General features: G+C 39.2%; 1 protein-coding gene across 1 annotated transcript in view; it reads right to left on the bottom strand.

Moving 5' to 3' along the window:
- EYS (eyes shut homolog) overlaps positions 1–22,536 on the bottom strand; it is a 1,264,258-nt gene that overhangs the window by 538,132 nt on the left and 703,590 nt on the right.

The raw sequence follows: 22,536 nt of genomic DNA, 5'->3' as shown, positions 1-22,536 counted from the left end.
AAAAGCTCTAAAAGAAACGATTATTTGTATGTGTAATGATATTAACTGAGCCATTTGTCACTTCTTCCTATTTGATGACTTGTTGATAGTAAAACTCATATTTACTAGTATGTAGTTTACTCTGTGTCACATAATGTGTGCTTTGCAAGGACTATATGATTTAATCTCCATTACAATCATATAAAGTTGCACTGTTGTAATCACAATTCAAGTTCAGAAAACTAGAGCTTTGAGAGTATATATATATATATATATATATATACACACACACACATATGTATATAAATGTATATATATGTACATATACATATTTAAGTCAATATGTAATGATAATAATTGATTTTATCTTAATTGCCTTATGAATTTATAAGGACACAAATGTAATCAAGGTAATTTCACAGAAGTATTCTATTTTCAGGGTTCTATAATAGAAGACTATAGTTTACTCCTTTTATATATAAACTAGTAAAGGCAATATTACAGAGTAATATAATTGTACTTGATAAGATATTCCCAGTTTATTAATGTGATATATCACTTACTGAAATCATGTTTAATAGTTTCCTTATACTATCAAAATAAGTCAATACAGTGAAAAATGAATATTTAATAATATGGTGTAGTAGAAAGTGCTCTGAATTAATAATTTAGAGATTAGCATCATAGTTCTTTATGTTTCTAGAGGCTCGGTGCATGGATTCGTGCACTGGTGGGGTCCTTCGGCCTGGCCTGTGGGGATCAGGCCAAAACTGGCTCTCTGACATCCCCTGAGGGGTCCTGGATTGCAAGAGGGCTCAGGCCAGGCCAAGGGACCCCACTGGTGCATGATCAGGGCTGGGGAGGGACCGCGGGAGAGTTCCAGGTCATGTCTGGCCCGTCTTGCCCAGTCCCGATCAGGGCCTTTCAGAGCCATCTTGCCCCATCCCAATTGGGGCCAATTGGGGTTGATTGGGGCTAGCCAGCCAGGGAGGGACCGCAGGAGGTTGGCTGGCCGGGGAGGGACCGCGGGAGGGCTCCAGGGCATGTCTGACCCATCTCGACCATTCCCAATCGGCCAGACCCCAGCAGCAAGGTAACCTACTGTTCGGAGCGTCTGCCCCCTGGTGGTCAGTGCGCATCATAGAGACTGGTCAAATTGTCGGACACTTAGCACATTAAACTTTTATTATGTAGGATAATAGTGTAGCTTTCATTAGCTCTTGTCTGGACTACCATAATAATCTCCGTACCTGACCTCAAGATCTAAGTGTCTCCTCTCATTCTTCTCACTGTTACAGGAATACTTTTGTAAAATAGTTTTGATCATGTTACTTTTCTACTCCATGATATTGCCTACAAGATAAATGCAAACTTCACTGGACAATTCACTGTCCCATCATACTAGGCAAAGCATCATCCCCCGAATATGTCTTAACATTTTGGCTTTCTTCAAATTTGAGGCCACTTGCTTCATTTTTGAACTTTAAACTTGCCTTGGTCTATAGTAACAACTCCATTTTTAGAGAGGATTTAAGGTATGTTAAGCCAGGTAAGTTAAATTAGTTTCTAACATTTTAAACAGTTGTATTGACATTGTATTTGATATCTAATTCTGCCTTAGATGTTGAAACTATCAGGATAGGCTAAATTATCCTATCTAATAAAAGAGAAACATGGTAATTGGCGTACAACCGCTACCCTTCCCATTGGCTAATCAGGGCAATATGCAAATTAACTGTCAGCCAAGATGGCGGCTGGCAGCCAGGCAGCTTGAAACTAACATGAGGCTTGCTTGCTTCAGTGACGGAGGACTCCAACGTTCCCCGCCTGCCGCTGCAGGCCTCTGAGCTGCAAGCAACTATGTAACAAACATAGAAGCTAAACAAAACCCCAGAAACCTGCCGGGCTTCAGCTAGCAGGATCGCAACATTGTAAGCAAAGGCCAGAAACCTACTTTCAGCAGCGGAGGCCTAAGAGCTGGAGCCAAGCCTCAAAACTAAAGCTGGCCCAGAATAAAAAAGAATAAAAGGAGCAGTTGGGAGCTTCAGTCATCCCCAGCCTGAAAACAGCCCTCAGCTCCTCACTCAGGCTGGCCAGGCACCCCAGTGGGGACCTCCACCCTGATCCAGGACACCCTTCAGGGCAAACCAGCTGGCACCCACCCATGCACCAGTCCTCTACCCTATATAGTAAAAGGGTAATATGCCTCCCAGCACTGGGATCAGCGGAGCCGCGAGGCCTCCCGGCACCGGGATCAGTGTGACAGGGGGCAGCGCCCAAACCCCCTGATCGCCCTGCGGCTCTGTGTGTGACAGGGTGCGGCGCCCCAACCCCCTGATCGGCCCTGTTCTGTGTGTGACAGGGTGCGGCGCCCCAACCCCCTTCCCCCACCCACGGGCCCTGCTCTGTGCGTGACGGGGTAGAGCCATAACCTCCCCATCGGCCCTGCCCTGAGTGTGAGAGTGGTGGCACCCCAACCCCCTGATTGGCCCTGCTCTGTGAGTGACAGGGGGAAATGCCCCAACCCCCTGATTGGCCCTGCTCTGTGCATGACAGGAGGTGGCACCGCAACCTGCCCATCGACCCTGCCTTGAGTGTGACAGGGGATGGTGCCCCAACCCCCCAATCGGCCCTACCCTGAGCGTGACTGAGGATGGAATCACAACCTCCTGATCACCCTGCTCTGTGTATGACAGGGGGCGGCGCCCCAACTCCCCAATCAGCCCTGCTCTGAGCCCGACCAGGGGCTGCACCTAGGGATTGGACCTGCCCTCTGCCACCCGGGAGCAGGCCTAAGCCAGCAGGTCGTTATCTCCCGAGGGGTCCCAGACTGGGAGAGGGCACAGGCCGGGCTGAGGGACACCCCTCCCCCCCGAGTGCACAAATTTTTGTGCACCGGGCCTCTAGTCCTATATAATAAAAGCCCAGAGACCGAATGGCAGAACAACCAGAATGATCGGTCGACCAGTCGCTATGATGCACACTGACCACCAGGGTGCAGACACTCAATGCAGGAGCTGCCCCTGGGTGGTCAGTGTGCTCTGACAGTGGGAGCGCTGCTTGTCTGACCGGGATGTGTGGCCCTCCCACAGCGGGAGCAGCTGCTCAGAGGATGGGTCCACAGCCACACTGCTGACCGAGATGAGCAGTGCTTCCACATTGGGCCAATCCCTGCAGGCCACGCCCCCACCAGTGCACGAATCCTGTGCACCAGGCCTTTATTCCTTCAATAACAAAGAACCCCCAAACATCAGTAGCATAATACAACAAAGGTTTATCTTTTGCATTTTCTTACTTTGCACAAAGGGAATGAATTGATGACTGAAGTCCATGGAGAGTTCTGAAAATATTTTGAGCAATAGCAGTAAAAATAGAGCAAATGTGTTGAGGTGGAAATCTGAAATGAAGCATTCTAAGTGAGCATTCAGATTAGTGTGAAAATCAGTCTCATGAATCCATTGTCATGCTTCATAAAAGCATGTGCATAAATTATGGGCAAGCTTCTACAAATAAGCAGTAATAGCACTAACTTTAAATAAAACTGTTATCTTATTCACTTTCTCCAGTGTCTCTACTAAATACTACCAATAACTCATATAGCATTCAATTGAGTTTAAAGAAATGTCTCCTATTTCATACATGAAATCTGCAAACTACCCTATGGATTTTAACCATTCATAGCTATACCGCCTACTATAGTAAATATCAATTCTTTATCTTGAAATCTGTCATTATACAAATCTGTCATCATACATGAATCAGGCTAATAGATAGCTTTTCTGATTTAAAAGATGCACTAATAAATTTCATTTCAAATTGCAAACAATTTAGCTATGGGTTTTCTTGTGGACTTAAAAAAAAAATACTTTCTCCACAGTAATTCTTAGCCTTAAAAATGCAAAGAGTGAAGTGAAAGTTAATCTTATAGCAGTGTTTTCATTCAATAAATGTTGATCATACTACATCAAACTTGGTAGCTAAAAGGATAACAAAACATGAACTATATTCCAGAATTAAGCATTGATTAGCAAGAAGAAAAGTGAAATATACAGATTAAAATGTCAGATATTGAAGTTCTCTGCTGTTTCATTACTGTTGATAGCAGTAAGCATTATAAATCTCAGATTTACCAGGCAGAATGTCATGCAATTTGTCAAATCCAGTTTAGCTAAAATGAGGTTTGTTGCTTACACAATCAACTTGTTAATTCAGTTGGCACTTATTCTATTGCTATTGCATAAATCCTCAACTATAAGCTACAACATACATTTTAATTTGCTGGCCAACAGATTAAACAAAGACATGTATTCAATCAAGTTGTGCTGTAGTTACACTGATTATTGCCATCCAATTTTCCACAAGACTTTTTTTTTCAGATTTTAATTCAAATTAAAGTCTGACTATACTACATTTCCTCTAATAATCTTGATGTCTATTATCCTGTATAGTATACACAATCATAATTCTTGAGAAAGTGCAATATTTCAGGTGAATAATTTTCCCTAAATTGTATCTAATGCTGTACTTTTTGGAATCATTGTAATAAACCTTTGAAAACGTATTAAATCTTCCTCTGCAATTAGAATGTAAGCAACCAAGTGTCAGTATTAAGTTTACATATTATTTTATGAGAAAATATAAATATAAGTGAATGGACTAAAGATTTAAATTTAAAAAAAATCTATTTTAGAGATCAGTATGGAATCATTATAAATTCAGCTCACTTGCATGTCATAGAATATTAAACGTGAGAGAGACTACCCTTAAATCACTCATTTCAAAACAGGAAACAGGCCGAGTCCTAAATTAACTTACTCAATGAATCTTACAATGTTAGATACAAAACCAAAATAAGAGCTTGGATCTACTCATGACCAGTGTTCATTCCACCATATCTTAAGTGTAACAGTTCAGCTCTCCTCATGGGATGTTTACATTGTGCAAAGTGCTAAATATGTTAGCCAAAGAGCTTAATATCCCCTCTCTACCACATAGGGATTTATAGTTTAATTTAATTTTTATAAGCTAAGTCAGACACTTTCAGCAGTTAGTACCCACTTCCCCCCAAATCTAACTCAAACTTTAAAAATAAGTTAATGCATACAATCCCATACAGAAAGGACAGAGGAGGTAAGATGAGCTCAGAACTGCTTGGTTCAGCCCATTCCCATGCTAACTCTTTACACAGCACAAGGTTTATCCTAAAGTTAATTCACTCAGTGGCTGCTAGAAGCAATCACTTATATTGTCTAACTCTTATTCAATGAAAGAGTCCAAAACTCATTTTTTTTTAAATAAAACTAGCCAGCCACTTCTCCTAGCTCGTTGGAAGTGACCTACTTCGACTACTCCTGAACCAGTCAGATATAAGCAGGATAAAGTCAATATTATGGCTTAGGTAGCCAATGGGAAGTGGACATTAGGGAATCAAATGTGCATTATCAATATTAAAACTTAATATTGGTCACAACATATGATTACCTATATATGTATACATGCTTTGCCTATACATATTACCCAAGGATTTAATTTTTAAGAAGACAGCTTGTCATTTCTTAATTATGGCTCTGCCATTTTTACCTATATGACTATTGGCAAAATACATCTTTGTACCTCACTTTACTCATCTCTTTAGTAAAATTTAGTAGTTATCTCACGTTTTTGAATTAATTGGTATAGTATAGTGCTTATATTTATCCATGACATATAGTAAGTACTTTAGCAGTGGTATGTACAACTATTATTATGGTCAGTGGTATTGTAACTATTATCTTTTAATAAGACAAAAAGATACACATTTTATTTAACACAAAGATTTAAGAAAAATTACTTGTGTATACAAATTGCATCTAGTGGGAGCTAACATCTGCTGGAAAGTGACCGTTGCAAACAGAAGCTAACAACTTTTCTACCTGCATTTTCTTAACTTTATTTTCCTATTACATGTCACCTCCTCAATGAATTCCTTCTTAATTCCTCAATAAGGTGCTTTCATATCATCCAAGCTACAAACTAGACTTATAGTAATAGCAGTAACAAACCATGTCCCCATTAAATAAGTAAAGTCACAGAATAATTCTGTCTGCATTTATCAAGATTTATTATGTGGAGGCAAGAATATACAATGGAGAAAAGATAGTCTCTTCAACAAGTGGTGCTGGGAAAACTGGACAGATACATGCAAAAAATAAAAAAAAAACTCGGCCATTCTCATATATAATATACAAAAATAAACTCACAATGGATTACAGACTTAAATGTAAGGACTGAATTCATAAAGCTACTGCAAGAAAACATACATAGTGACTCTTAGTGAGTCTTTGACATCAGTCTCAGAGAAATATTTTTTGATATGCCCCTTTGAGCAAGGGAAACAGAAGCAAAAATAAATAGGACTTCAGCAAACTAAAAACTCCTGTACAGTAACGGAAACCATCAACAAAACAAAAAAACAATCTACTGAGTAGGAAAATATATTTGCAAATGATACATCTGATAAGGGGTTGACATCCTAAATATATAAGAAACTCAGTAAAACAATAAATAATCCGATAAAAAATGGGCGGAGAAATGAAGAGACATTTGTTTAAAAAAGACATATAGATCTCCAACAGACACACAAAAAGATGTTCCAACTTTACTAATAATCAGGGAAATGCAAATCTAAACCAAACAAGATACCCCTCAAACCTGTCATTATTATTATGAGCAGATATTATTAAAAAACCAAAAAATAACATATGTTGATGGGCCTGTGCAGAAAAGGGAAACCCCTTTGCATTGTTAGTGTGACTGCAGATTTGTGGAGGAACTATGAAAAACAGTATGGAGGTTCCTCAAAAAACTAACAACAGCAATTCCACTTTTGAGTATTTCTCTGAAAAAAAAAACACACCCAAAACCACTTATTTGAAAATATATATGTAACCCTATGTTCATGACAGCATTACTTACAAGAGCCAATATATTAAAAGCAACTTAGGTGTTCATCAAGAGATGAATGGATAAAAAAAAAAATGTGATACAGACACACCCTGCAATATTACTTAGCCATAAAAAATGAACCTTATTACTTGTGACAACATGGATGGACCTAGAGTGTATTATGCTAAGTAATAATTCAGAAAGAAAAAACAAATACCATATGGTTTCACTAATACATTAAATATAAAAACAGACTCACATAAGCAGAGACCAAAGGATGGTTGCCAGAGGGAAGGGGATTAGGGAGATGAAATAGATGAAGGGGAATATAGTCCATAATATTTTGATAAATTTGCATGGTGATGAATGATTATTAGAATTAGTAGGGTGATCACATTGTAAGATATAAATATGTCAAATCACCATATTGTACACCTGAAACTAATATAGATAATATAATATTGCATACAACTATACTTAAATAAAAATATAACCTAGTTCATTAAAGCAATATATATATTTTATATACATTTATATATATATATATATTTTTACTATGTGTGCCACTGGAACTTACTTAAATATGATCAAGTATATTTACTATTGAGTAGGACAGGATTTGCCATGACTTTTTGTAAAGGGCCAGATAGTAAATATTTGAGGCTTTGTGGGCTCTGTTGCAACTATTAAATTGCGCCACTGTCATGTGAAAGTGATCGACAATATGTAAATGAAAGGGCATGACCATAATCCAATATAACTTTACCAAAAAGTAAGTATAAATCTCTGACATGAGAACTTCCCTAATTTTCTCTCCCCTACAGGCAGAAAACATCCATATAGTTAATCAAGAATGTGGTAAGAACAATAGGTCAATATGAAAAAACTGGACAATGCTGGGGTACTGAAGAACGAATGCTCCTTTCCCAATCTTGGTGGTGGTTTCTTTCAAGTGGGAGGAATTCCCATAGAACCAAATTCCTTTCTCTTGACCTCACACAGGGAAGGGTCAGATGATTGCTCTGATTTGTTGAGGTTAGAATGAGAAACAAGGCAGATGTACTAGTAGTCCTTCCCTTTTCTTCCCCTTTCTCTCCGGCGGCCCCAAAGGATAAGATTCTCCTCTGCTCTTCCAGAGTTTCAAGGAGAAAGAGGACCCACACGCACCTGAGTCTCCTTGTCCTGCACCCTGGGGCCTAGGCTGCAGGAATGGGAGGTGGGCTGCCCCTCTCTAAAGGCTTTGGCATTTCGGTAGAAATAGACTCGGGTGAGGCCCTGGAGGACTCAGCATTTACCTGAGTGGAGTCCATCTGCGTGGCCTTGGCATTGGTATCTGTGGGCAAAGCGGGCCCAAGCCTCCGTGACCAGGTGGGAGCCGATCCTGGCCCTGCTGCCAGTCACGCTGCAAAGTCACTGAGCATCAGACCCGCCTTCTGGGAGATGAGACACGTGACTCCTCTCCTCTCCTCTTGGGGTTTTTCAGTTCCTCTCGAGCCCCACCTAGCATCCAGGAGCTTCTAGCCATTACATTTTAAAGTGTGAAAAAATTATTTTGAGTGTGGTGATTGGCAGAAGCTCATATGAGCTATGGAGTGTTTTTAAATAGACTTCTTACTATGGTGATTTGAGCAGGTATTTTTAGACCCTGAATGAGGACCGCATGCGAGTTACAGCTGTTATGCCCAGATTTCAAGATCCCCAACAGACCACGCGAGGGAGCCAGCCATGTCTGATGCAAAAGCAAAGAGTCCTTTATTTCAAACCTAGGTCTGGCTCCCCTGCCCTCCTTACTGGCACAGCAGCAGGTGGCAGAGAGACGCCTAGCCCGATGGGACGAGGAGTTTTATAGGGGGGTGGAGTAAGGGCAGGAGAGGGGACTGTGGGCCCTGCCGATTGGCCAGGATGTGGTCATATTGATGGCGTGCACTTCCCTTGATTATCATTGGTTAGTCCAGAGAAATCCTCGGTGTGGCTAGCAGAGGCTTGGGCTTCTGGGAAGAAGCCTTGCCAAGCACATGGCTCTGCCCAATAATGGAGGACCCAGGGTAAGATGGAGGGCGTAGTCCTCGCCCTTTCACAGCATGTTGGGTCCTACAGATTGAATCTGTGCCCTTTTTTGGGAGATGACTGTCATAATGGTAGAGCCCTCATGATTGAGATGAGTGCCCTTTTAAAAGAGACCCCAGAGCCTGGCTGGGGTGGCTCAGAGGTTGAGCGTCAACCTATGAACCAGGGGTCCTGGTTAGATTCCTAGGCACATGCTGGGGCTGGGGGCTAGGTCCCCAATTGGGGCGTGCAGGAGGCAGCCAATCAGTGATCCTCTCTCATCACTGATGTTTCTATCTCTCTTTCCTTCTCCCTTCCTCTCTGAAATAAAAATATATATTTTTTAAAAAGAGAGAGACCCCTTCTGACATGTGAGGTTACAGGAGAAAATGCTGCCTCTAGTATTAGAGAAGGTAAGTAACCTACTTCATAAACAGGTTAAATTTCAACCCATTCAGCCGAGTTGGCTATCAGGAGAAAGAAGGGAAGAACAGAGGGAAAAGTACAGCAAGAATGTTTTGAGAAGCACATGACCAAAAGAAGACTAAGTTTTCACGCAGCCACAATAGGGAACAAGTTTGAGAAACAATAGCAACAGCTTCCTTCTTGACTTTTTGAGGATAATTTTCCAGCTGAAAGAAGTATAGACATTTCAAGGAAAATTCCATAGGAAGCATTTCCACAGCAAGAGTCACTGGCATTAATATCTATGGCATCGGGCTGATTATTTACTTATCTATATATTTGTTTAAATTTTTACTAACTAGACAACCAGAGTACATCGTATAACTATTCATTGATCCAAACCGAGGTGGAGTGAAAAAGCACTATTTGAATCACTCCCTTTTCTAACCTTAATACCTACTCACTAACCTGACTGCAAGGCTCTATAGGAAATCCAAGGACTATTTCACAGTTTTCTACAATCCTCCCAATGATTATCAAAGATTAGTTCTGAGCCCCCAAATTGCGAACTACCTAATGTAACACATTCTATATTTAATTGAGGAGCTGTTATATTAGTACATTTCTTAAAATGAAAGACCCCCAGATAGATTGCAGTTTTTACTGTGAATACAAAGGCAAATATACATTAACTTATTGTGTCTAAATGTTATTGAAGCAAACTATTGTTAATGCTTACTATCTGTTTATTCACCAGTCAATACATATTTACCTTAATGCATTATAATTGTATAAATACTAAGGACTGATATTTAAAGATAATAAGGAAAACTTGAGAGAAAGTAGACAAAAGGAAATTTTTTGCTTGTTTTTTAAAAAATTTAAAGTATGGACAACCTTCACTGAAATCAAACATGGTTACAAAAGTTCTCAAAATTCTGCTATTACAGTGTTGTGGAATTTCAGAAATAAAAATATTAAGCATTTAATTTCTTAGACTGGTTTGTGATATAGAAAGTTATAGCAATTGGCTCAAAGTAATGGAAAAATTCAGTAATTTCTATGGCTTTACTAAAGTTCATATCACAATTCTATAATATTTCAGTTTTGAACAGTATCTACTATTAGAGAAATAAAATATGTTACAGTACATTGAGTTGTCTCACAACTTGCTTGACACTATTTGTCAGATAGGAGTTCAACAGAACAAATTAATTTCTAAAATATTTCAAGAGATTTTGAATGTCATTTTTAAATAGAATTTTGTTAGCTAAAATATTCATGTTCTGCACAACTAATTGTCAAAAATTATTAATTAAACATATTTACTGCTAAATGGACAGAGGCATCTGGGCTCAGTTATTACACTTGATTAATTGCTTACACATTTCCAGAGCAGCAGGCATATGGTCTGTATGTTTAAAATATGAACTCAAACCAGAAGCTGCCCCTAGACCTGTTTCTCAGGGAGACTACTTGTGTGCCCCAAGTGATCACTTCTGGAATGAACCAAAGGTCAACTTAGAATAATATAGAATCATGGGTCTCCAAGGAACCCTAAAGGGTAGTCTGATTCAGTCCTCTGCTGCCTTCATATAAATCATCTAGACGTAATGAATGTGGGAGTCTTGTAAGAGAGATACCTCGGCAAGGAGATGACCACATTCCCAGGAGGCAAAACCTTCTTTTACATCAATCCACAAGTATTCTGTGCAATTTACACTACTTTATCTTTTTCCAGTTAATAGGTTGGAGAATACAGGTCACAATAACAAATTGCATAGCTGGGATAATTATTCTAGTTAGGAATTTCAGAACATTTGGTTCAGGGTTTATTCCTCACCCTTACTCCCACCTCACATTCCATATGATACAAATAGAAAGTAATGCAAATATGAGATTTTCTAGACTCAGAATTATTAAAAGAAAATAATTTAGCATTTCTGTATGAATTGGTCTACAGATATTGGCTAACAGTCCAGAGAGATACAGTAGTTACACATTATTTTTCATGTTAAACTATATACAATTTCTGAAAAAATTAAGATAAAATGTTATTAGAGGCCTTACTTTATATAACAGTGTATTACTTCCAGAATGCGTTTTACTATAAACTGCTTACATTTAATCTGAAATCATGTAGAAATAGAGACAACAAAAAAGAGAATAATAAATACCACATGATCTCACTCATTTGTGGAATATAATGAACAACATAAACTGATGAACAAGGACTGATCCAGAGACGGAGGGGCATTGATTGGACTGTCGGGCCTTGGAGGGAAGGTAGGGGAGGGTGGGGGTAAGGGGGAAAGATCAACCAAAGGACTTATATGCAAGCATATAGGCCTAACCAATGGACACGGATAACGGGGGGGTGAGGGCATGAGCGGTGGGCAGGGGGGTGGTAGAGGGTAATGTGGGGATAAGGACACATATGTAATATCTTAATTAATAAAAAATATATTAAAAAAAGAGAATAAAAGAAAAACTAATCATGAAATAGTAAAGTACATGAATCTTTGGGAAATGTAATGTAGAAAACTACAGCTATTTTTCTTATAATTGGATGATTTCCGTAGCACAGCAATACTTGAGTAATAAGCATATTTTTAGAATTAATATCAATCTAAAAATACATATTAAAATATCACTTGATTTTTAATATCACTTGATCAGTTGTCAAGTCTCAACATAAATGTATTAGCACTGAAGGAAGATTCATTTCTTATTTTGGAAATATAATTTAAATGTGGGCTTTCATAATTTCAAAGTTTTATAATTCTTGTTTGTACTTTCTGGAAGATATATGTAATATATATGTGTGTGTGTGTATATACATATATCTATATCTATATCTATTTAAATTATTGTTAAAACTATGTAACATATTCCTGTGTTATGCTGTAAAGTTGTAGCTCTATAATAGCTTTTAATTTTCATCATTATACATTTTTGAAGACCTACCAAGTGTAAGTGCTGGTAGTCATGTAATAGTAGTCAAATCCTAATGAAATTTATTAATGCCTCAGTTTTTCTAGAATGAACTGAGCAGAATCTAAATCTATTGTTATCCATGCATCCAGTTACCAATTGAGTGATAAAACTCAACTCTCTATATGATCACATGGAATTTTCAACATTTAACTCCCCATGATATCTGCATGTTCAACTCAATTATTTGTACAAACAGTAATTGTTTATTATGGTAAGGAAAACATAAAATTAACTTGTTCATAGTTGATTCAATTTGGGTTTAAGTACATAAAATTGTGCAGTTGTTCTGACCTACTTTTGAAAAAGAAAATGTTGTAGAATGGAGCATTTTTAGATAGCACAATGGTTGGGTTTTTTTTAAAATATATTTTTATTGATTTCAGAGAGGAAGGGAGAGGGAGAAAGAGATGGAAACATCAATGATGAGAGAGAATCATTGATTGGCTGCCTCCTGCAACCCCCTACTGGGGATCAAGCCTGCAACCCCAGGCATGTGCCCTTGACTGGAATTGAACCCGGGACCCTTCAGTCCGCAGGCTGACGCTCTATCCACTGAGCAAAGCCAGCCAGGGCGCACAATGTTTTTTATTCAAATGATCTTTTTCTAGTAATTCAAAATATCAATGTATTCTCCAGAAGTATTTGCAAACACCATGATTTGGCCAGGTCCCAAGACTGAGGTATGAAGTCAAGTGTCACTTGCCTGGCTTGACCAAACTTGGGCTTCAGAATCCAGTCAAGTACGTATCACTGTCATACAACTCTATGTTGGCAGGTGATTTCTCTCTTGTTACCGGAATCCTAAGTAATAAGGAGGGAATATGCTAATTGACCCTCACGCAGTCACAAAGATGGCGGCGCCCAGAGCCAATAAGGAGGGAAAATGCCAATTGATTCCCCCGCCCTCGAAGATGGCGGCACCCACAGCCAATAAGGAGGGAATATACTAATTGCGTGCCCTGCACTCAAAGATGGCAGTGCCCACAGCCAATAAAGAGGGAATATGCTAATTGACTGCCCCGCTCTCAAAGATGGCGGTGCCCACAGCCACAAGATGGCAGCGCCCAGTCCCCTCAGCCACCCAGGGCCAGCCCAATGTGCAGGCAAGCCTCAGATGGCAGCTGCCCAGCTGCCCAGGGCTGCCTGAGGCTCAGGTAATCAGGGCCGACTGAGGCTTGTGCTGCCAGCAGTGGCAGCAGCAGAGGTGTGATGGGAGCATCACCTTACCCTGATGGCCGGGTCGCCTCCTGCCCCTGAGGGCTCCTGGACTGTGAGAGGGGGCAGGCCAGGCTGAGGGACCCCCCCTTCCAGTGCATGAATTTTCATGCACCGGGCCTCTAGTGTGATCATAAAGTCCAAGAGAAGAGAAAAGTTGACAAGTCACAATTTTTTTGTAGTTAGCATAATGGCATGTTATAATCAAACAAATGTGTATCTGTTAACTATTATTTGTAAGGCACTATGCTATATGCCAGTGATAGCAAATCTTTTGAGCTCGGCGTGTCAGCATTTTGAAAAACCCTAACTTAACTCTGGTGTCATGTCACATACAGAAATTTTTTGATATTTTCAACCATAGTAAAAGAAAGACTTATATTTTTGATCTTTATTTTATACTAGGGGCCCGGTGCATGAAATTCATGCACTGGCTGTGTGTGTGTGTGGGGGAGAGTGTCCCTCAGCCCAGCCTGCCCCCTCTCACATACTGGGAGCCCTCAGACATTGACCCCCATCACCCTCTGATCGCCTGATTGGCCCCTTGCCCAGGCCTGACGCCTCCGCCAGAGGTGTCAGGCTCGGACAGGGGACCCCCATCTCCCCCCGATCACTGGCTCTGGCCCCCGCCCAGGCCTGAGGCCTCTGGCCCAGGAATCAAGCCTGGGCAGGGGACCCCCATCTCCCTCTGATCGCTTGCTCCACCCCCCGCCCAAGCCTGACGCCTCTGACCCAGGCTTCAGGCCTGGGCAAGGGGACCATCATATCCCCCCAATCCCCGGCTCCGCCCCCCACCCAGCCCTGATGCCTCGGCCAGAGGAGTTGACCCTCATCACCCTCCGATCACCAATCACCGGATCGGCCCCTTGACCAGGCCTGAGGCCTCCGGAAGAGGTGTCAGGCCTGGGCAGGGGACCCCCAGCTCCCCGTGGTTGCAGGCTCCGCCCCTGCCCAGGCCTAACGCCTCTGGCTGAGGCGTCCGGCCCAGGCAGCAGGGACCTGCAGTGGCAGCGGGGGGGGGGGGGGGGGGGGAGGGGGGGCGCGATCGTGGGCTTCGCTTTAGGCCCAGGGAAGGGACCCCTAGCTCCTGGGACTGCCAGCTTCGACCGTGCCCAGCTCCCATCACTGGCTCCACCCCTACTTCCTGCTATCACTGGCCAGGGCGGCAAAGGCGCCTGATTCTCTGATCATGGCTGGGGGGCAGGGCAAAGGCGGCCCCAGGGCCGCCTTTGCCCTGCCCCCCAGCTCTTAGCTCCCCCCTGGGTTTCAGATCACTGTCAGTGGCAGGAGGCTTCTTCCTGCTTTCCCTTTCGCCTCCCTGCATTGTGCCTACATATGCAAATTAGCCGCCATCTTGTTGGCAGTTAACTGCCAATCTTAGTTGGCAGTTAATTTGCATATAGCCCTGATTAGCCAATGAAAACGGTATCGCCGTACGCCAATTACCATTTTTCTCTTTTATTAGTGTAGATATGAAATGCCATTTAACAAAGAAAAATCAACCAAAACAATGAGTTCACGTGTCACCTCTGACACGCGTGTCATAGGTTCGCCATCACTGCTATATGCAATCGGAAGTAGAGAATTGACCAGGAAATGATCCTAAAACCAAGTTTGAAAAAAGCTTCCATCTACACGAATAAAAGAGAAATATGCGAATTGACTGTACCTTCGCGACACCCACCAGCCAATCAGGAGTGAGTATGCAATTAACCCAACAAAGATGGTGGGTTAATGTGCATACACAGGCGCTGAGCAGCTGGTGGCGGGGCGGGACACATGAATCATCACCATGGGCAGTGTGTGAAGGCGGAAATGTGGCTCCGGGCCAGCCAGAGCGAAGGTGGAAAGGCGGCTCCAGCTGGAGTGAAGGCAGTGCTGGCAGCCAGGGGAAGGAAGGCCTATTCTTGCATGAATCTTTGTGCATTAGGCCTCTAGTATATAAATAAATTTAGTACAAGACAGGGTGATAATGTTAATAGTAAAAAATTAGTACACATGAATCGATTCCAGAAGCAACTGTTGTATTACCCAAAGGTAGTACCCTCTTATATTTGTAGCTACTGTGACTTTATTATATCGCAGAATGCCCATGTTCATTTGTTAGAATTGAACTGAAATCACTTAATATGATCCTTATATTATTATGCACAATTATATGAGAATCCCTTGGTCTCATTTATTACACTTCTCTTTTTTTAAAAATCTTTAACTTATATTTTCCAATTATAGTTTACTTTCAATATTATTTTGTACTAGATGCCCAGAGTGCCATATCATGTGAGACCTAAACTCGCCGCGCTGACGGGACCAAGATTGACTCCCACCGTGCTGGGCGGGATGTGGGACGCGGGACCCAGACTGACTCCCGCTGCACTGGGAAGGACCCAGAGTCAAGTCCCCCCACCCGTGCGCACCTTGCTGCACACACAGCCTCCTGGTGACCAGTCTTTGGTCCTTCCGCTTTATGGCATCTGTTTTATTATTATAGATTGGTTTCAAGTGTATAGGATAGTGGTTAGACAATTGTATACTTTACAGTTGTCTCCTCCCCACCCAATATTTATAGCACCTAACTGACACCATACATAGTTATTATAATTCTTTAGAAAAATTGTTGGGGTCCTGCCCCAACAGGTCCAGGGGTTCCCAAAGGTGTGAACATAGTCGGCGGAGAAGGAATGACACGGAGGCAGCAGCGTTCAGATGATCAACATAGCCAGGTTCTCTCTTTATTCTCCTGTTACATCTGTATTTATACCATTTGATCCTATAAGCATGCCTCTATAATCACATTATGGTATGTTTTGGGTCCTCCCTTAACCTTCTAGTTCCTTGTTTCATGTCCATAGTTTATCTGACCTTTGCCAAAAAGCCCATCTCCATCTAGTTCTGTTGAGTTTAATCCTATCCATTCTATTCCAAAGGTTAGGGCTAGTTATCTCCATTCCAAGGTCACTACTCTACTCTTCTGTTAAGCTACAAGGAAGTAACTGAAGGAGATTACCCTAAGTAAAGATTATGTAACATAAGCCTGATTGTTCGTAGTTAAGGTGATTAACTACCCGCCTACCCATAGTTAAGGGGTTTTACTGATTTATTCCCTTCCTTAGTCCTGTTAATCCCTAACTCCAGGGAAACAACCTTTCTCGGAGAGGTGACCCTGGTTAGAACACATTGCGCTAAGAAGGGGAGCAAACATATGTCATATATGCCAGGTCCCTTGAAACATATCCTGTGCAGATGTTTCTTCCCTGCAGTGACTGTGTCAAGCAGCAAGGATGAACCGGCTTCCGGCAAAAAGTAAAAAAACAATTTGTAAAGATAAACCAAGCCATCTGCTTTAACATTCTTTGGTAAAAAATAAACTTAGTAGAGGAAACATAGCACGCTAAACCTACAACCTATTGTCATTGCGCCCATGAAAAATATGCAGGCTTTGGTGTCATGCTTTGGATTTTGTCTTTTCTTTGCTTGTTTGTAATTGGAAGATAAAAGCCAAAGTGTTGTTAAGAGGAGAAATGAGCTAATACTGTAAAGTGATTTGTATGGTGCCTAACACAAAGTAAACCCTCAGGAATTACTTGCTATTATTAGATTTATTTCTATACGATTTGTTGCTTTGTTTCTTAACATAGTGGAGCACACTTTCATTATGTTATGGTAATTCTCTGAATGCTTTAATTGAAAATGGATGATGATAGAAAAATTGCTATTTCATAGAAAAACAAAAGAACCATAGAACCCAGATTTTTGTTCTTTAATTTCCAGTGCGCACATATTACTTGCTTATAAAGAGTTTTACATAGGAAAATATTAAAAAACATGCAATGTAAAAAATAGGTTCCCAGGTTCACTGCAATTTATAATACATTGCTGTGTATGAACCATGGAAATAAATAAAACATCTGACTTTAAAATATTTTTTGCTAAGTAGATTTCAACTCTGTTTAGGGATTTTTAAATTCTAATTTTACAAAATCCTGGTATCTGGTGGTAAGATAATTACACTTTTTCTATACATATGTATTGTACACATAAGTGTGCACAGTTTTTCCAATACATAAATTAATCCATTCATAATTCAGCCAAAATAAAAAAAAATGCTTGTCAACATGTTGGGAATTTCAAAATCTAGAATAAAATTCCAATATAAAAATTACTAACTTCTTATTTTTGTTTTAGGCATTTGTTAATGCAGTGTTTCTTTTATCATCTTGAATTGATAGATTACTAACTTTCACTTATCAATTAATATTCCAGTGCTTTAAAAATATTAAGTTATAAGGTATAATATGAACCATTTATTCCCTCATTAAATTTTCAGGATTTGGCTCCTAATATTAAATAATTTACATACCACTGGTTACATATTGTGTGTCTCCTTAAAAAGGCTGTTTCCTTTCTGAATCCATGATTAATTTCTGGAATACACATGCTTCATGAAGAAGCCTCACTATGAATAACATAACGATAGTGACTCCAGCACACTCTGGCACATTGAGGAAAGGCAGTCTTCCAGCAAGGCTATTAATGCCAAAACTAATTTAGTTCTCAGAGACTTTCATTAATTATTAGAATATTTATTCATTTAAAAATATCTGTCCCTCGCTAGCATGAACGGAAATTATGAATTAAGAAATGAACAATAATAATCCTTCCTTCCCACAAAAGAGGGAATCTGAGGTCCAGGCTAAATTTCAATTTAGGTATCCTGGCTAAGAGAAGCAGGCTGAAGTAGTCAGTTCTACAGACATCAAGAGTGATGCTATAGCAATTTTAAAAAGTATAAATAAACATTATTGGTTATTTGAATCTAGGTATGTTTGGACAGGACCACATTTCCAGGACCTTTTGGCATGAGCCAAACACCTCCATGGGTGTTTTGTATCAAATGCCCACTAATCTAAATAAGAATATGATACACTAAAATTGAGGAAGAATAGTCAAAATTAATAGATATTAAGCACCTCCGATGTGCCAAGCACACTGTCATGTGCTTTAAAGGTTTGCCCCCAAGTAAAATATATGACAAGGAAATATTTTCTTTCACACTAAATACCTGTGAAAAATGTCATGGTGATATACAAATAGAAGGTAAAATGTAACTGCCTAATTTTGTCTCATAAGTCAATATTTTACAATACACATTGAAAGCGATTTTTTTGCAGAAATAACAAAGGCAACCTCCTATAACTCTCACTCCAAATATTTATGCCTTTAACTGCTTTGTGATTGATGATGGCAGAAACTTGTGCTGTGTGGTATGTGTATCTTTTTAGCATTCAAATCAAATATGAATTCTTCAAGTCATAAGATTATAAGAAACAGTAATGCAAGGCCTTTTAAAAATTTAACACAGTACAATAGAATAAGTAGAATTACGAGAAATGGAGTCACTAGACAAATGAAAGATTTATAAATATTGAAAAAATCAATAACACTCCTTAGATTTTTTCCAGAATATTAATGAATAAAGCAATGAAGCAGATTAGCATTACTGTCAGAACCACAGTCAAATAGACAGTGTTTAGAAGAGTGCAAATGTTTTGAAAGACTTTTATAAAGAGCATCACTTTTTATTATATAAAACTACACATTTTTTAATTATACATGATATGTGTGTGATACAATTTATGTGTTTAACCTAATTTCAGAAGGATAATTATTCTTGTAAATAAAGTTTTGTGTTCCTAAAATATAAAGTGAAAACAAAAAAGCAAACCAGCTATATAAAATATATATTTACTTGAAAGAGATTAAATTTGTTACAATTATTATTTCCTGAGTATAAAACAAATTTCAATCCTATATTTTTTAATTTTCAGAAATATTATGAATGATCCCATGGGATAACATGAAAACAATTTTACTTTCTATTTAAACATCTATGCAAATAATAACTAATAGCAAATATTTATTGAGACTTCTCTATGCCAGCACTGTTCTAAACACTTTATTGACAAAATTTACATTTAATGGCTAATTTAATATTCAAAATCTACCCCATCAGCTATCTTTATTCTCTTATTGCAGATGAAAAAAACAGAGATACAAAGAGAGCTTAAAAATGTTGCCTAAGATAATATATCTAGTGTTTGAAAGACATAATTTAAAACCAGAGTTATACTCTTAAACTCTGATAAGCTATAATATGAAGTGGACTGTTCTGCAAATTTCTTGTAAAAGTTAACCACAAATTAACTAAACCACTAATGTTTAGTCATTAATATACATCTATATAACACATGCTAATTTCTGTTCTAAGTAATTTAAATATATTAACCCATTTAATGCCAAGAAGTTAAAAGCACAGCACTTCAGGCCAAGAATGTACAATACCTTTATATTATAGGTAAGAATTTTGCATCCAGGAGAAGAGAAGCAACACTCAGTAAAATGTTAATGTGGTTTGAGGCATGCTAATATTTTTTAATACTTGTTTTACTGTACATATACCTCAGAGTTTAAAAAAAAGATAATGTATCAATTGTATTTGTATTAGTTGTATACAGGGTATGATATCCCTACACAGAGATGACAAAATTAAGAATGAAAGGTGAATTGCTGAAACTTCATAAATACAGTAAATAGTAGGACTAATGCCTAAAACCCATGTGTTCACTCTCTAAATTCTAATGTTTTCTGCTAGAAGCGTTGTTAAATACCCATATATGGTTGTTTAAAACTTCTTTTCATCATCCTTTTTTAAGAGCTTATCCTGTGTTTGAAACTGCTAGGCACATGGAATATATGCCCTTGTGATTATAGATTGTCATGAACAAGTGTCCTGTGGGGTGATGAATTCTATTGTGATTGTCCTTAGAGATTCAAGAATATAATCACGTCAAAGAAAAGGATTACTATTAAATTTCTTAAATAGTATCTGGAAGAGTGTTCAAGGTGCTGAGTGTGTGTGGAAGAGTACTTAACTGTACCCAGGAGTTACTTAAAAGACCTAGAGTAGGCGTGGAGGCTTACAGGTGGAATGAGAACTCATCAGGTGGGGAGTTATGATAGACATGGAGAAATGATGGGGAGAAAGGCAAATAAATCTGAATAGTTGGCATATAGCAGAGGCAGAGCAAAATGAAAGGAATTACATGGGTCAAGTCAAATTTTTAGTGAGGGCATGCTCTTCTTTTGGCATAGTGCTAGAGGCTGAGGATACCATGACAAAAAGGGGACAACTCACTCTGCTGTCTGGTAATGTCATAATGCAAGCAAACTAAAGGGGCATTGGAAGGAGTCTTAAAAATATTAATAGGATGACGTAGACCATATAGATGGATTCTTATGTTGAAATTTCTATTAAGAAAATGTTTTGTCACATGAATTAATCTATGCCCTGAATACTACTCAGAGACTTAAAAGATAAAATGGAACAGCATTTCTTTCTTTTTGTTTTAAAATTTTATTTCTGATTCAGAAAACTTTAGCACTTTAATCATAAACAGCTAATAGAGTACCAAATTGCAGCAGGTATGACTCTAAACAAGAAAAAATAGAAAAACCAAACAGCAGAGATGAAAATTAAAATAATTAAATGTAAGAAATAGTCTAGGGACTTTCCATAAGCTCATAAAAGGGGAAATCTGATCACAGCTAGAAAAAGGAGGTGGGGTTATAAATAAGAGCAAACAAAAGCCAAACTATAGACTAAATTGCAAGAAAATAAGAGGCCAAAATTAAAAACAAAAACCTACTTTATGGTAGAAATGGAAAACATTATCTTTGAGAATCTCTTCCTAACTTTTTGACATCTTTCCATAGAGATAACTCCCCTTCCACACCCCACAGTAATTATGAGGCCAGGTCCTTTATCCCATTGTATTCTATCTTCAATAAATTAGATCTCAACAATCTGACTTGAGTCAAAGTCACATCATACATGACCAAAGAAAATTCCCAGTCTCCCTATACTTAATTTTCATATCTCTCTCCAATTAATATCTGCCAAGGAACTGGCAGAAAAGAGTGTTTTACTTTTTTGCAGAGACATCTTCTCCATAACACAATGGACTGATCATCAGAACCAGGACACTGGGGAAGCCCACAGTGGCCAGAGGGGTCAGCTGCCACTGATGGAAACTGTTGTTTCAGTTTACTCTATGAGACACACAGCCAAGAGGATATTCACTATAATATCATGGAGTTGAATTTTTTCTTAATCATGCAGTGCTGGAAAGACTCACATGTAACCCAGTTATGGCACACACCTGATTGTAAGCCTCATGGGTTGTTAGTTCATTATTTTCTATAGAATAAAATTTAAATACCTTAGATACATTCTCAAACTTTCACCACTTGTTCTGAGATATCTTTCCTAATTTCCAAGACAAAATGTGCTGCTTCCAGGATGGCATTCTTCTTTCGTAATTTCTTGTTTTCCTCTCTGCTCTTTGTTTCTGCCATTCTACTATGAGTTTCTTTCCCCCAACCCCGAATTGATTTCTAGAGAGAGTGGAAGGGAGCAGGAGGGGGAGGGGAAACATAGAAGTGAGAGAGATGCATTGATTGGTTGCCTCCTACAATGACCAGAAATCAAACCCGTGCCCCTTTGGTTGGAGGTCTGATGCTCTAACTACTGGGAAAACATGCCAGAGCTACTATGAATTTTTTTTTATTCCCTCCTTTTTTCTCACACTTTGTATAATGGAATACAAAACAAATAGTTTTTTTTAAAATATATTTTATTGATTTTTTTACAGAGAGGAAGGGAGAGAGATAGTTAGAAACATTGATGAGAGAGAAACATTGATGAGAGAGAAACATCGATCAGCCGCCTCCTGCACATCTCCTACTGGGGATGTGCCCACAACCAAGGTACATGCCCTTGACTGGAATCAAACCTGGGACCTTTCAGTCCGCAGGCCGATGCTCTATCCATTGAGCCAAACCTGTTTTGGCAAAAACAAATAGTTTTTATACGAATGAATGAATGAATGAGAGTAAATATACAAACCTGCC

Source organism: Myotis myotis, unplaced genomic scaffold, assembly GCF_014108235.1.
Source record: "Myotis myotis isolate mMyoMyo1 unplaced genomic scaffold, mMyoMyo1.p scaffold_m19_p_7, whole genome shotgun sequence".
Classification (NCBI taxonomy): domain Eukaryota; kingdom Metazoa; phylum Chordata; class Mammalia; order Chiroptera; family Vespertilionidae; genus Myotis; species Myotis myotis.
This window is presented reverse-complemented; position numbering and strand designations above follow the sequence as displayed.